This window comes from Trachypithecus francoisi, unplaced genomic scaffold (assembly GCF_009764315.1).
Source record: "Trachypithecus francoisi isolate TF-2019V2 unplaced genomic scaffold, Tfra_2.0 Lachesis_group16, whole genome shotgun sequence".
Taxonomy (NCBI): Eukaryota; Metazoa; Chordata; class Mammalia; order Primates; family Cercopithecidae; genus Trachypithecus; species Trachypithecus francoisi.
Genome location: NW_022681461.1, coordinates 62063989 through 62076786, shown reverse-complemented (window position 1 = coordinate 62076786; position 12798 = coordinate 62063989). Strand labels below are relative to the sequence as shown.

Genomic DNA, 12798 nt, shown 5'->3' with positions numbered 1-12798 from the left:
CTGTCTGATTCTTCCTTTGGAAGTTTCCTCTCAGGGATGACTCCACCCTGTGAGGTGTGGGGTATCAGACTGCCCCTAGTGGGGGATGTCTCCCAGCTAGGCTACTCAGGGGTCAGGGACCCACCTGAGCAGGCAGTCTGTCCGTTCTCGGATCTCAACCTCCGCGTTGGGAGATCCACGGCTCTCCCCAAAGCTGTCAGACAGAGTTGTTCGCCTCTGCACCGGCCCCCGCTGCTTTCCCTATTGGACCTCAGCTGTGGGCTGTCCCCAGAGGTGGAGTCTACAGAGACAGGCAGGTTTCCTTGAGCTGCTGTGAGCTCCACCCAGTTCGAGCTTCCCAGCTGCTTTGTTTACCTACTTAAGCCTTGGCAATGGCGGGCGCCCCTCCCCCAGCCTCGCTGCTGCCTTGCGGATGATCCCCGCAGACTGCTGTGTTAGCAGTGAGGGAGGCTCCGTGGGCGTGGGACCCTCCCGGTCAGGTGTGGGATATATTCTCCTGGTGTGCCTGTTTCCTTAAAGCGCAGTATTGGGGTGGGAGTTACCCGATTTTCCAGGTGTTGTGTGTCTCAGTTCCCCTGGCTAGGAAAACGGATTTCCTTCCCCCTTGCGCTTCCAGGTGAGGCGATGCCTCGCCCTGCTTCAGCTCACGCTGGTCAGGCTGCAGCAGCTGACCAGCACCGATTGTCCGGCACTCCCTAGTGAGATGACCCCAGTACCTCAGTTGAAAATGCAGAAATCACCGGTCTTCTGTGTCACTCGCGCTGGGAGTTGGAGACTGGAGCTGTTCCTATTCGGCCATCTTGCTCCGCCCCCTAGTCCACATTTTCTTTGTGTCCTCTAAGGTATCCCTGGAATTTAGTCCTTGTGTTGGCTAAAACCCTTTATCAAGTACTACAGCCACTGACATTATGGAGGGCCTCCAAAGACAGAATTTGAAGAACTGGAATGTTTCTTTCTCACCTATATTCTCTTCTTGTCCTACAAAGTGTCATCTGAATGCCTGCAATGACTTTACACAATTTGATGAAGTTTTAGCATTGTCTGTGCTTCTATGTGGAGGACGTGATTAAATGATGCTTTTCTTGTTAAAAAAAAAAAGGAAAACCTCGTTTTCCTTTATTACTGATGCTTCTCATTACACAGCACACTTCTATAATTTTATATTTACCCATATGACTGAAAAGCTATTTTTTCTATCAGTCTCTTTTAATTTTCCAAATTTCTACTCAATTAAATAGTGCTTAGAGTAGTGCTTTTGTGGTTCCCCAGAGTGCTTTCTTTCAGTGAGTTTCAATAAGTGTTTCCATTTTTTTAAAGCAAAATTAATATTATTACACTTTACCGTTAAAAGGAGATATGCCACAAAGCATTTACCTGTCAGAGGGTAAATCTGATTTTAGGCAACTATTCTTTATTTTATTTTCCTATTAAATTCCAGGAATAATGAACCCAGTATGAATTATATCATTTCCAAACAAAGCAAAGAAAAGACTTATTACATAAATAGACTATAAGTACCAATAAGCAACTCTATAATAACTACAAAAAGTAAAACCTGCTTATTAGACATGGTGCTAAAATGAAACAAAATGTAAGAATGATTTAATAAGGAAAGAATTTTTGAAAGAAAAAATCCATATTCATGATAGAATTTGAAATGCAGTTTTAAAAAACAAAATGATTAAAAATTAGATGAGAAAAATTCTCATAAGTTAATGAAAAAATTTTGGAAACCAAAGATATTCCTAACATATTAAATGAAGAAAGAATTTGTAATTTACACATAGGAGATTACGGGAGTCAAGGTTTTATGATCTGAAAAGATCAGTGGTATCACTGGACTGGTCAGAAGTAGGTAAAACTGTAACATACACAGCAACAATTCCTTAGGATCTGTGTTCCCACCAAATATGTTGAATTGTAATCCCCAATGCTGGAGGAGGGACCTGGTGGAAGGTGATTGGATCATGGAGGCAGTTTCTCTGGAATGGTTTATCACCATCCCCTTAGTACCATCCTCATAAGAGTGAATGAGTTCTCTTGAGATCTGCGCCTTTAAAAGTGTGTGGCACCTTCCCCCTCTCTCTCGTTTGCTCCTACTCTGGCCATGTGATATGTGTGCTCCCTCTTCATCTTCCATAATGATTTTAAGTTTCCTGAGGTTTCCCCAGAGGCTGAGCAGATGCCAGTATTGTGTGTCCTGTACAGCCTGTGAAATCGTGAGCCTTAACCTCTTTCGTTTATACCCGGTCTTAGGTATTTCTTTACAGCAATTTGTGAATGGACTAATACACTCACTGTTAGTTCTTGCAGGACCACAGTATGTATTGTGCATGGTAGAAATAAGTCCTCAAAAACAGAAAACCAGAAACAAATTTGGTCAGCAGATGTTTAAAACTGAAGTAAAAATGTTCTTCTCCTATCTTTTCCTAATTTTTAGATGAATGCCCCCATCCTAACTAAGCCCATAATACATGATACTGGCCAAGGAAATTACCTTTTTGAACCTCAGTTTGAATGTCTCTGACATGGACAATTGTCTGCCTCATAAAGGTAATGAGGGAGATTGTTAGATAATATTTGTGGAAGTGCTCAGATTTGGAGATCAAGAAATGTTAGTTGTTTGCAATTTTCTTTCTTGTTAAATCTGGTATTCTATCTACATTTAAGGAACAAGCAAGTCAATACAGACTTACAGATATCATAAACTACACATATTTAACTTCCTAATTTTTATTCCACATTTAATCTTACCTTGCAGTAGATTGTCTTGTAGTCACCTCCATTGAAATCCAGGCTTTAATTTCTCTAAATTGTAATAAGAGGACAGATGTGGTAGCTCATGTCTGTAATGCTCACACTTTGGGAAACCGAGATGCGTGGATTGCTTGAGCTCAGGAGTTCAAGGCCAGCTTGGGAAATACAGCTAAACTCTATCGCTAGAAAACAAAAACAAAAATAAAAATTATCTAGACATGGTGGCATGTGCCTGCAGTCTCAGCTACTTGGGAGATTAAAGTGGGAAGACTGCTTGAGCCTGGGAGGTTGAGGCTGCAGTGAGCTGTGATCGTGCCACTGCACTCCAGCCTGTGCAACAGAGTGAAATCCCATCTCAAAAAAAAAAAAAAAAAATTGTAATAAGAAATTCATATAGAATCCCTGTTCATTCTGCTTACTTCTGACTCACAATAACATTTATACCATTTTTAACTCCTTACAATGACTATGAAAATATGACAGAAAGTGATTTGGTGAAAATATCAAAAGAGAAATGACCCTTTTTCTCTCCTGCATGACTCCACATACATGACCTGTACTTAGAAAAAGTCCTCCACATCTCTTGCCCATTTCTAGGATAAAATTTGATAGTGTCAGATATAAAAGAAGTATCAGAGAGTCAGTAAACAATAGGACCAAAATGATATGGATCAATAAACAAACCAAATCTGATTTGGCAAAAGAGTAAGTTAAACATAATGATTTGAATTTTGCTTGACACATCAGAATATCTTTTTTTGCATTAGAAAAATCTTTCTTGATGTCTTGGAAAAGAGATTAAGGATGATCTTCTTTTGATTGCCCTTGTGTACAAATAGGAATTCTCTTGATAGTTTTATCGTATGTTGTTTAATCATTCGAAGTAAACAAAATCAGCTTTTCTTTTGTTTTAATATTTTGTCAATACACGCCTGCTTATTAGTTTATCCCAAAAGACATTTGAACTAAATTTCAAGCATAGTAATAGCTAGGTTGTGTAAAACAATATAATAGATATGTCTTACTGGATTACAGTCTACTTTAATTTTTACAAAAGTAGACATAAATGTTGGACCCATTTAAGTAAATTCCAAAGAGCAGCAAATTTCATTCCATTTCAGGAAGGAAAACATGTCACAGCATATAGCACACTTTGAATAATAACCTTAGCTACTGGTTGGTAGTGATAATTCCTGGGAGCACAGGGGACTGTTTATATATTCTGTGTACCTGAGTATCAAGGGCTACCACTGATAGCTGTGCAGGCCTGGTAATAAATGACAAAGGTGAGTGTTATAAATACATTTATAAAGATAAGAAACAGCAAAACATATGCAATAATATTGATTCTTTTGGGAGAAACTTTATTTTAGGTTACTCAAAAACTTCCAAATACCTTTAATAAATTAGAATTTTAGAACTTGTGGGGATATTTGAAATTATCTCATACCAATTCCTCATTTTACAGAGCATAAACATAGATATTGGACAATCTTTTCGAGTATTTATTTTTGTCTTGTTTAGTCTGGGAGAGACTGAGATGTTTAGGAGTTCAAAAAGTATTGTTTCCAATAATTTCTCCTTGTTTCTTTTAGTTTTGCTTTTCATATTTGAATGCATTCTGCACAAACTCCCTCTCCCACACATAGATGAATTCAACATCTAGAGTTTCAAGAGGACTATATCATCATTAAATATTAAAATATTTAACAATAATTAATAAAATGCACTTTGATCCCATGGATACATTCTTTTATGGCTCCTCACTTGCAATTAATTTTGTCAGTGTGATGGTTAATACTGAGTATCAAATTGATTGGATTGAAGGATACAAAGTATTGATCCTGGGTGTGTCTGTGAGGGTGTTGCCAAAGGAGATTAACATTTGAGTCAGGGGGTTGGGAAATGCAGACTCACCCTTAATCTGGGTGAGCACAATCTAATCAGCTGCCAGCATAGCTAGAATATAAGCAGGGGAAACAAAACAAAAAAAAATTTGAAAAGAGAGACGGGCCTAGCCTTCCAGCCTACATCTTTCTTTCATGCTGGATGCTTCCTGCCCTCTAACATCAGACTCCAAGTTCTTCAGTTTTGGAACTCGGACTGGCTCTCCTTGCACCTCAGCCTGCAGACGGCCTATTGTGGGACCATGTGATCATGTGAGTTAACTCCCCTTTATATATATATGTCTATTTCATTACTTCTGTCCCTCTAGAGAACCCTGAGTAATACAGTCACCCTTTTCTATGTTTCTTTTTTTGCCTGTTGACTTTTTGCTCATTAATTTTTACTTGTTGTTTTGTTTTATGTGTATACTATAAAAAGGGGACAAGGTTGTAATTTAAAAAATCTGAAAATATTTTCCTTTGGTTAGCTAATTTTATGTGGCTTTAAAAAATACACTGAATTTCTAATCTATCTTGAATTAATTTTTGTATAAGGTGTAAGGAAGGGATCCAGTTTCAGCTTTCTACTTATGGCTAGCCAGTTTTCCCAGCACCATTTATTAAATAGGGAATCCTTTCCCCATTTCTTGTTTTTGTCAGGTTTGTCAAAGATCAGATGGTTGTAGATGTGTGGTATTGTTTCGGAGGGCTCTATTCTGTTCCATTGGTTAGAGACTCAAATGTTAGACCTAAAATCATAAAAACCCTAGAAGAAAACCTAGGCAATACCATTCAAGACATAGGCATGGGCAAGGACCTCATGTCTAAAACACCAAAAGCAATGGCAACAAAACCCAAAATTGACAAATGGGATCTAATTAAACTAAAGAGCTTCTGCACAGCAAAAGAAACTACCATCAGAGTGAACAGGCAACCTACAGAATGGGAGAAAATTTCTGCAATCTATTCATCTGACAAAGGGCTAATATCCAGAAATTACAAAGAACTCAAACAAATTTACAAGAAAAAAATCAAACAACCCCATCAAAAAGTGGGCAAAGGATATGAACAGACATTTCTCAAAAGAAGACATTTATGCAGCCAACAGACACATGAAAAAATGCTCATCATCACTCGCCATCAGAGAAATGCAAATCAAAACCATGATGAGATACCATCTCACACCAGTTAGAATGGCGATCATTAAGAAGTCAGGAAACAACAGGTGCTGGAGAAGATGTGGAGAAATAGGAACTCTTTTACACTGTTGGTGGGAATGTAAACTAGTTCAACCATTGTGGAAGACAGTGTGGCAATTCCTCAAGGATCTAGAACTAGAAATATCATTTGACCCAGCCATCCCATTGCTGGATATATACCCAAAGGATTATAAATCATGCTGCTATAAAGACACGTGCACACGTATGTTTATTGCAGCATTATTCACAATAGTAAAGACTTGGAATCAACCCAAATGTCCATCAATGACAGACTGGATTAAGAAAATGTGGCACATATACACCATGGAATACTATGCAGCCATAGAAAAGGATGAGTTTGTGTCCTTTGTAGGGACATGGATGCAGCTGGAAACCATCATTCTCAGCAAACTATTGCAAGAACAGAAAAGCAAACACCACATGTTCTCATTCACAGGTGGGAACTGAACAATGAGATCACTTGGACACAGGAAGGGGAACATCACACACCAGGGTCTGTTATAGGATGGGCAGAGTGGGGAGGAATAGCATTAGGAGATATACCTAATGTAAATGACAAGTTGATGGGTGCAGCACAGCACACCAACATGGAGCATGTATGCATATGTAACAAACCTGCACGTTATGCACATGTACCCTAGAATATAAAGTATAATTTTAAAAATACACTAAATTGTTGTTTCCTTTGATTGGTCTCTTTTTATAATATTATGATTTCTTTGTCTCTAGAATTTTTCCAGTTTTGAAGATACATGTTTGGGTTCAAATCTAGTAGTGGTTGCTTTTATATTTTTCAAAATATTACTTTTGTAAGAAGCATAGGCATAACAACCATCAACTGTCAGACTGTATTTCAGGGCATGTGAGATTTGGAAACATAGGAAAATGGGTTTGGTATAATAGTGGTATTTTGACAGTAAAAACTGATCTGCCATCTCTGGTAACAGCACACAGAATGTACTTCTAAGTTCAATCATTCACTTACTAAATTCTTGATTTTGCTACAACCGCATATTACTACTTAGACTGTCATTTACTTAATATTTTTGTTAAATCAACTTATTTTTAAATATATAGTTTATAGCATTGCCTTAAGCAATAATATCTATGAAATTGTGGTATTTTAATGACAGGTTCCTTATTTAAAAATATGTTAAAGTAAATCCATCACAATTAAAATGAAATATTGTTCACACGAGTATCCTATAAAATAATCTTATACACCACATGTAGTGTAATACTGATCTAGCTTACATTTCCCTTATTATCAAAGCATAAACAGGGAAGGGCATGGGTGCAAAGAAAATGCAACAGACAAAATAATTTATCTTCATTGGCTTATATGTTATTTATTTATAATGTGTACATCATCTTTCATTTTTATTCCTAATATTTTACTTTGTTTTATCTCGTCATTGGCTTTAACCTTGCTGAACTGTTATGTATTTTGTAGGTTATTTTAGAAATAGGCCTTAAAATTAATTTTAAATACTAATGTTAAAATGGCTTGTATTTCACTAATTTCTACATTTACCTTTTCAAAATTCTTTCTTTGGCCTTTAGTTTGTTAATCTTCTTCTATCTTCTCAAGTGGAATCTTTAGTTCTTTCATTTTTATTTTCTCTCTCTTTAGTATAATTTTAGTCACATTTCATAAATTTCAATACACAATAATGGGTTAATTTCTAATTAGTTTGTAACTGATAGTTTGATATTCTCTTTATGTGACTAATTGCTTAGGATGGTGTATTGTTTTTTGATTTCTATTTTCAGAATTTTCAATTAGTTTCATTTTATTTGTTTATCCTTTATTAAATTCTAGCACTTTGCATTGTAGCAGAGGATATTGTTACTACATTATTTATTTTAAATATTTATTATATACTAAGTTTCAAAAAAACTCAACAAATCTTTGATAAATATTAATGGATGTAAAAAAAGTCTTCTCAATTGTTACTAATCTGATTGACAGTTTTCCAAAAGATAAAGAAAATGGGAATCCTCCCCAAATCATTCTATTAAGCCAGTATCACCCTAATACCAAAACCAGGAAAGGATAAAACTAAAAAAGAAAACTACAGACCAATATCCCTGATGAACATAGACGCAAAAATCCTCAACAAAATACTGGCTAACTGAATCCAGCAGCATATCAAAAGGATAATCCAGCAGCATATCAAAAGGATAAACTACCATGATCAAGTGGGCTTCATACCAGGAATGCAGGGATGGTTTAACATCTGCAAGTTAAAAAATATGATAAACCACATAAACAGAATTAAAAACACAAATCACATGATTTTCTCAATATATACGGAAAAATTATTTGACAAAATCCAGCATCCCTTTATGATTAAAAACCTCAGCAAAATCGGTATAGAAGGGACATACCTTAAGGAAATAAAAGCCATTTGTGACTAACCACAGCCAACATTATACTGAATGTGAAAAAGTTGAAAGCAGTCCCCTGAGAAATGGAAAAAGACAAGGGTGCCCACTCTCACCATTTCTATTCAAGATGGTACTGGAAGTCCTAACCAGAGCAACCAGACAAGAGAAAGAAATAAAGGGCATCCAAATCAGTAAAGAGGAAGTCAAACTGTTGCTGTTTACTGATGACATGATTATATACCTAGAAAATCCTAAAGACTCATCCAAAAAGCTCCTAGAACTGGTTAGTTAATTCAGCAAAGTTTCAGGATACAATTCTAGCACAATGTACACAAATGTACACAAATCAGTAGCCCTGCTATACACCACCAGTGACCAAGCTGAGAATCAAATCAAGAACTTAACCCCTTTTACAATGCCGTAAAAAAAAAAAAAAAAAAAAAAAAAAAAAAAGTAGTAATATACTGAGCCAAGGAGGTGAACGACCTCTATAAGGAAAACTACAAAACACCACTGAAAGAAATTACAGGTGACCCAAACAAATGGAAACACATCTCATACTCATGGATGGGTTGAACCAATATTGTGAAAATGCACATACTGCCAAAAGCAATCTACGAATTCAGTGCAATTCCTATCAAAATACCACCATCACTCTTCAGAGAATTAGAAAAAACAATCCTAAAATTCATATGGAACCAAAAAAATAGTCCACATAACCAAAGTAAGTCTAAGCAAAAGGAATGAATCTGGAGGCATCACATTACCTAACTTCAAACTATACTATAAGGCTATAGCAACCAAAACAACATGGTACTGGTATAGAAACAGGCATATAGACCAATGAAACAGAATAGAGAACCCAGAAATAAAGCCCAATAGTTACAGCCAACTGATCTTCAATAAGGCAAACAAAAACATAAAATGAGGAAAGGACTCCCTATTCAACAAAGGGGGCTGGGATGATTGGCAAGCCACATGTAGGAGAATGAAACTGGATCCTCATCTTTCACCTTATACAAAAATCAACTCAAGATAGACTAAATCTAAGACCAGAAACCACAACAATTCTGGAAGACAACATTGGAAAAACCCTCCTTGACACTGGCTTAGACAAAGATGACTTCATTACCAAGAACCCAAAAGCAGACACAACAGAACCAAAGATAAATAGATACGACTTAATGAAACTAAAAAGCTTCTGCACAACAAAAGAAATAATCAGTAAACAGACAACCTACAGAGTGGGAAAAAAATCTTTGCAATCTATACATCCAACAAATAACTAATATCCAGAATCTACAAGGAATTCAAACAAATCAGCAAGAAAAAAAAACAAACAATTCCATCAAAAAGTAGGCTAGAATAGAGAGTTCTCAAAAGAAGATATACAAATGGCCAAAAAACATATGAAAAAATGCTCAACAGCACTAATTATCGGGAAATGCAAATCAAAACCACAGTGTGATACCACCTTACTCCTGCAAGGATGGCTACAATCAAAAAAATAAAAAAACAAATGTTGGTGTAGATGTGGTGAAAAGGGAACACTTTTGCACCGTTGGTGGGAATGTAAACTAGTACAACCACTGTGGAAAACAGTGTGGAGATTCCTTAAAGAATTAAAGTATGCCTACCATTTGATCTAGCAATCCCACTACTGGGTATCTACCCAGAGGAAAAGAAGTCATTATACAAAAAAGATACTTGCACACCCTTGTTTGTGGCAACACAATTCACAATTGCAAAAATATGGAACCAGCCCAAAAGGCCATCAATCAACAAGTGGATAAATAAAATGTGGCATATATATACCATGGAATACTACTCAGACATAAAAAGGAACACAATAATGGCATTCACAGCAACCTGGATGGAATTGGAGACCATTATTCTATGTGAAGTAACTCAGGAATGGAAAACCAAACATTGGATGTTGTCACTCATAAGTCAGAGCTAAGCTATGAAGAGGCAAAGGCATATGGGCCAGGCGCGGTGGCTCACTCCTGTATTACCAGCACTTTGGGAGTCCAAGGTGGGGGATCATGAGGTCAGGAGTTTGAGACCAGCCTGGCCAACATAGTGAAACCCCATCTTTACTAAAAATACAAAAAAAAAAAAAATTTTTTTTAGTCGGGCCTGCTGGCAGGCTCCTGTAATCCCAGCTACTTGGGAGGCTGAGGCAGGAGAATCGCTTGAACCCAGGAGGCAGAGGTTGCAGTGACCCGAGATCATGCCACTGCACTCCAACCTGGGCAACAGAGTGAGACTCTGTCTTAGAAGAAAAAAAAAGAATGATACAATGGACTTCAGGGACTTGGGGGAAAGGATGGGAGGTGGGTGAAGGATAAAATACTACACATTGGGTACAGTGTACACTGCTCCGGTTTGGCGGGGGTGGGCAAAATCTCAGAAATCACTACTAAAGTGACACCACCTGTTCCATAAACACCTATTGAAATTCAAAAAAATTCAAAAAAAAGTTAAACAAATAATTAAGTAATAAAGTAAAAAAAGAAGTCTTCTCCACAGGGTAAAATATCTTGATATCTTTAAAGAAAAGTACGTCAAAATATTTCAGAATATGTGTTACTTTTTAATTGTTCTGAGTATTATTTTAAATAATCTCTATCTATATATCTATCTATGTCCTGTATGAATTGGTATATTTGTAAAATGTATATAATAACAGTACCTCCCATAGGCTTATTTCTAGTATTAAATGAGTTAGCTTATGAAAAGCTCTTAAAACAATACTTGTATATAAAAAGTGCATTAGCAGCAGCAGCAGTATAAAAATTTATAAATACAGCACATGGAGAATCAGTATAGCATGGTATAAGCTTTAGATTCATATTGCCTGTTTCAGCTCAGGTTCTCTGGAAACTGGACTCAGAGAGAGATTTTTAATAGAGGAAGCTTATTGGAATGAGGTCTCTGGATTACTAACCCTGGATGTGAGGGAAGCCAAATTGGGCAGAGGGAGAGTTTGCACTGTCAGGTAATCAAATCAAAGGCCTCAGCCCAGTCCCACAGGTATCTGTAGAGCTAAGATGGTCCCCAAATTGTCTCAGATTGAGGCAAGAGGGTGTGGCCTTTACAGTACTGTGAACATTCATCAAAATTTATTGAAATCACTCATCTTAGGATGACCTCACTCCTATTTTCATTGTTACAGATTTTTATATTAAAAAAATTTATATTTAAAAATTTTATTTATCATTATTGTGGCGGTGACTAAGTCAGCAGAAATATAATGTTTTAAAAATGGTAAGTCTAGCATTTTTTATCAAAAATTTATTTTAATGTTTTTCATTGAGATGCTATTTCACCATCACCTTTAATATTAATAGTGTTAAGTAATTTAAATCATGTCATGTGTGTGTACTCTGTAATCTTTATAGTGTGAGTTATCAGTTTCAGACAAATTTAGGTTAACATACGCTACTATGAAACTGGAGTCCTCTAATTCTCTTTTGATTTTTATGAGTTTGATTTACATAGCTGATGCCATCATATTTTTTCCTCCCTGTTTCTTGCTGGCTAAATATGACATTCTTTGCTCCATTGTTTTTCTTCTACTGGTTCGGAAGTTATATCTGTTTTGGAAGTCATATCTACTTTCCTATTGTGTGCTCTTGTTAAACCACCATAGCCAAGTTCATGTTTTTAAGTTTTATTAGTCTCTAGAAGTAACTGAGTGTATGTATTCCCACAATAAAAATGAAGTCTTAGAACTGATTTTTTTTATAATTCTGATACATTTCTGATTTAAAAAGATGCATCAATTTCTGTGGTTGACAGAATACCTCCTCACCTTCTTCCATCCCCTAGTGTTCATGTCATAATCCATGGAGCCCGTGAATGTTATCTTACATGGAAAAAGGGACTTTGCAGATGTGATTAAATCAAGCGTGTTGAGATGGGGAAGTTACATTGGGTGGGCTCGATGATGGAAGGATAAAAAGCAAGGAACAGTATGCCATTTTTCTATTGCTGGTATAAGATATAACCACACATTTAGTAGCTAAATGCAACACAAGTTTATTGCTTTACAGTTCTGGAGGTCAGAAGCTGAAACGGCTTTTACAGGGCTAAAATCAAGGTGCTAGCAGAGCTGCATTTCTTCTGGAGGCTTCAGAGGAGAAAGTGCTTCCTTGCTTTTTGCATGTTCCTTCTGGTGGCTCTAGGGGAGAATTTTTTTCTTACCTTTTCCAGGTTCTAGATACTACTTGCATTCCTCTATATGGCTCTTCCTCCATCTTCAAAGTGTCACTCCAACCTCTACTTGCATCTTCACATTGAATTCTCTGACTCTGACCCTCCTGCTCTCCTTTTATCCTTGCAACTCCATTGGGCCCACTGGATCATCCAAGTTAATTTCTCCATCTCAGGATCCTTAACTAAAGACATCTGCAAAACCACCTTTACCATGTAAATTTAGTTACAGATTTGGGGCTGTCCAAACGTGGACACCTTTGGAGGGCCATTATTCTACCTACCACACATAGATTCTCCCTTAGAGCTTCTGGAAGAAACGCTAT

The 12798-nt window shown here is 36.7% G+C and overlaps 1 long non-coding RNA gene across 1 annotated transcript in view; it reads right to left on the bottom strand.

Annotated features, from left to right (window-relative positions):
* Nucleotides 1-2174: 2174 nt before the first annotated feature.
* The window catches only part of LOC117098701, a 176933-nt gene continuing 166309 nt past the window's right edge, over nt 2175-12798 (bottom strand). Inside the window, exon 3 of the long non-coding RNA XR_004443549.1 lies at nt 2175-2939. This is a non-coding gene — a long non-coding RNA (uncharacterized LOC117098701). The remainder of the gene's footprint in view (nt 2940-12798) is intronic.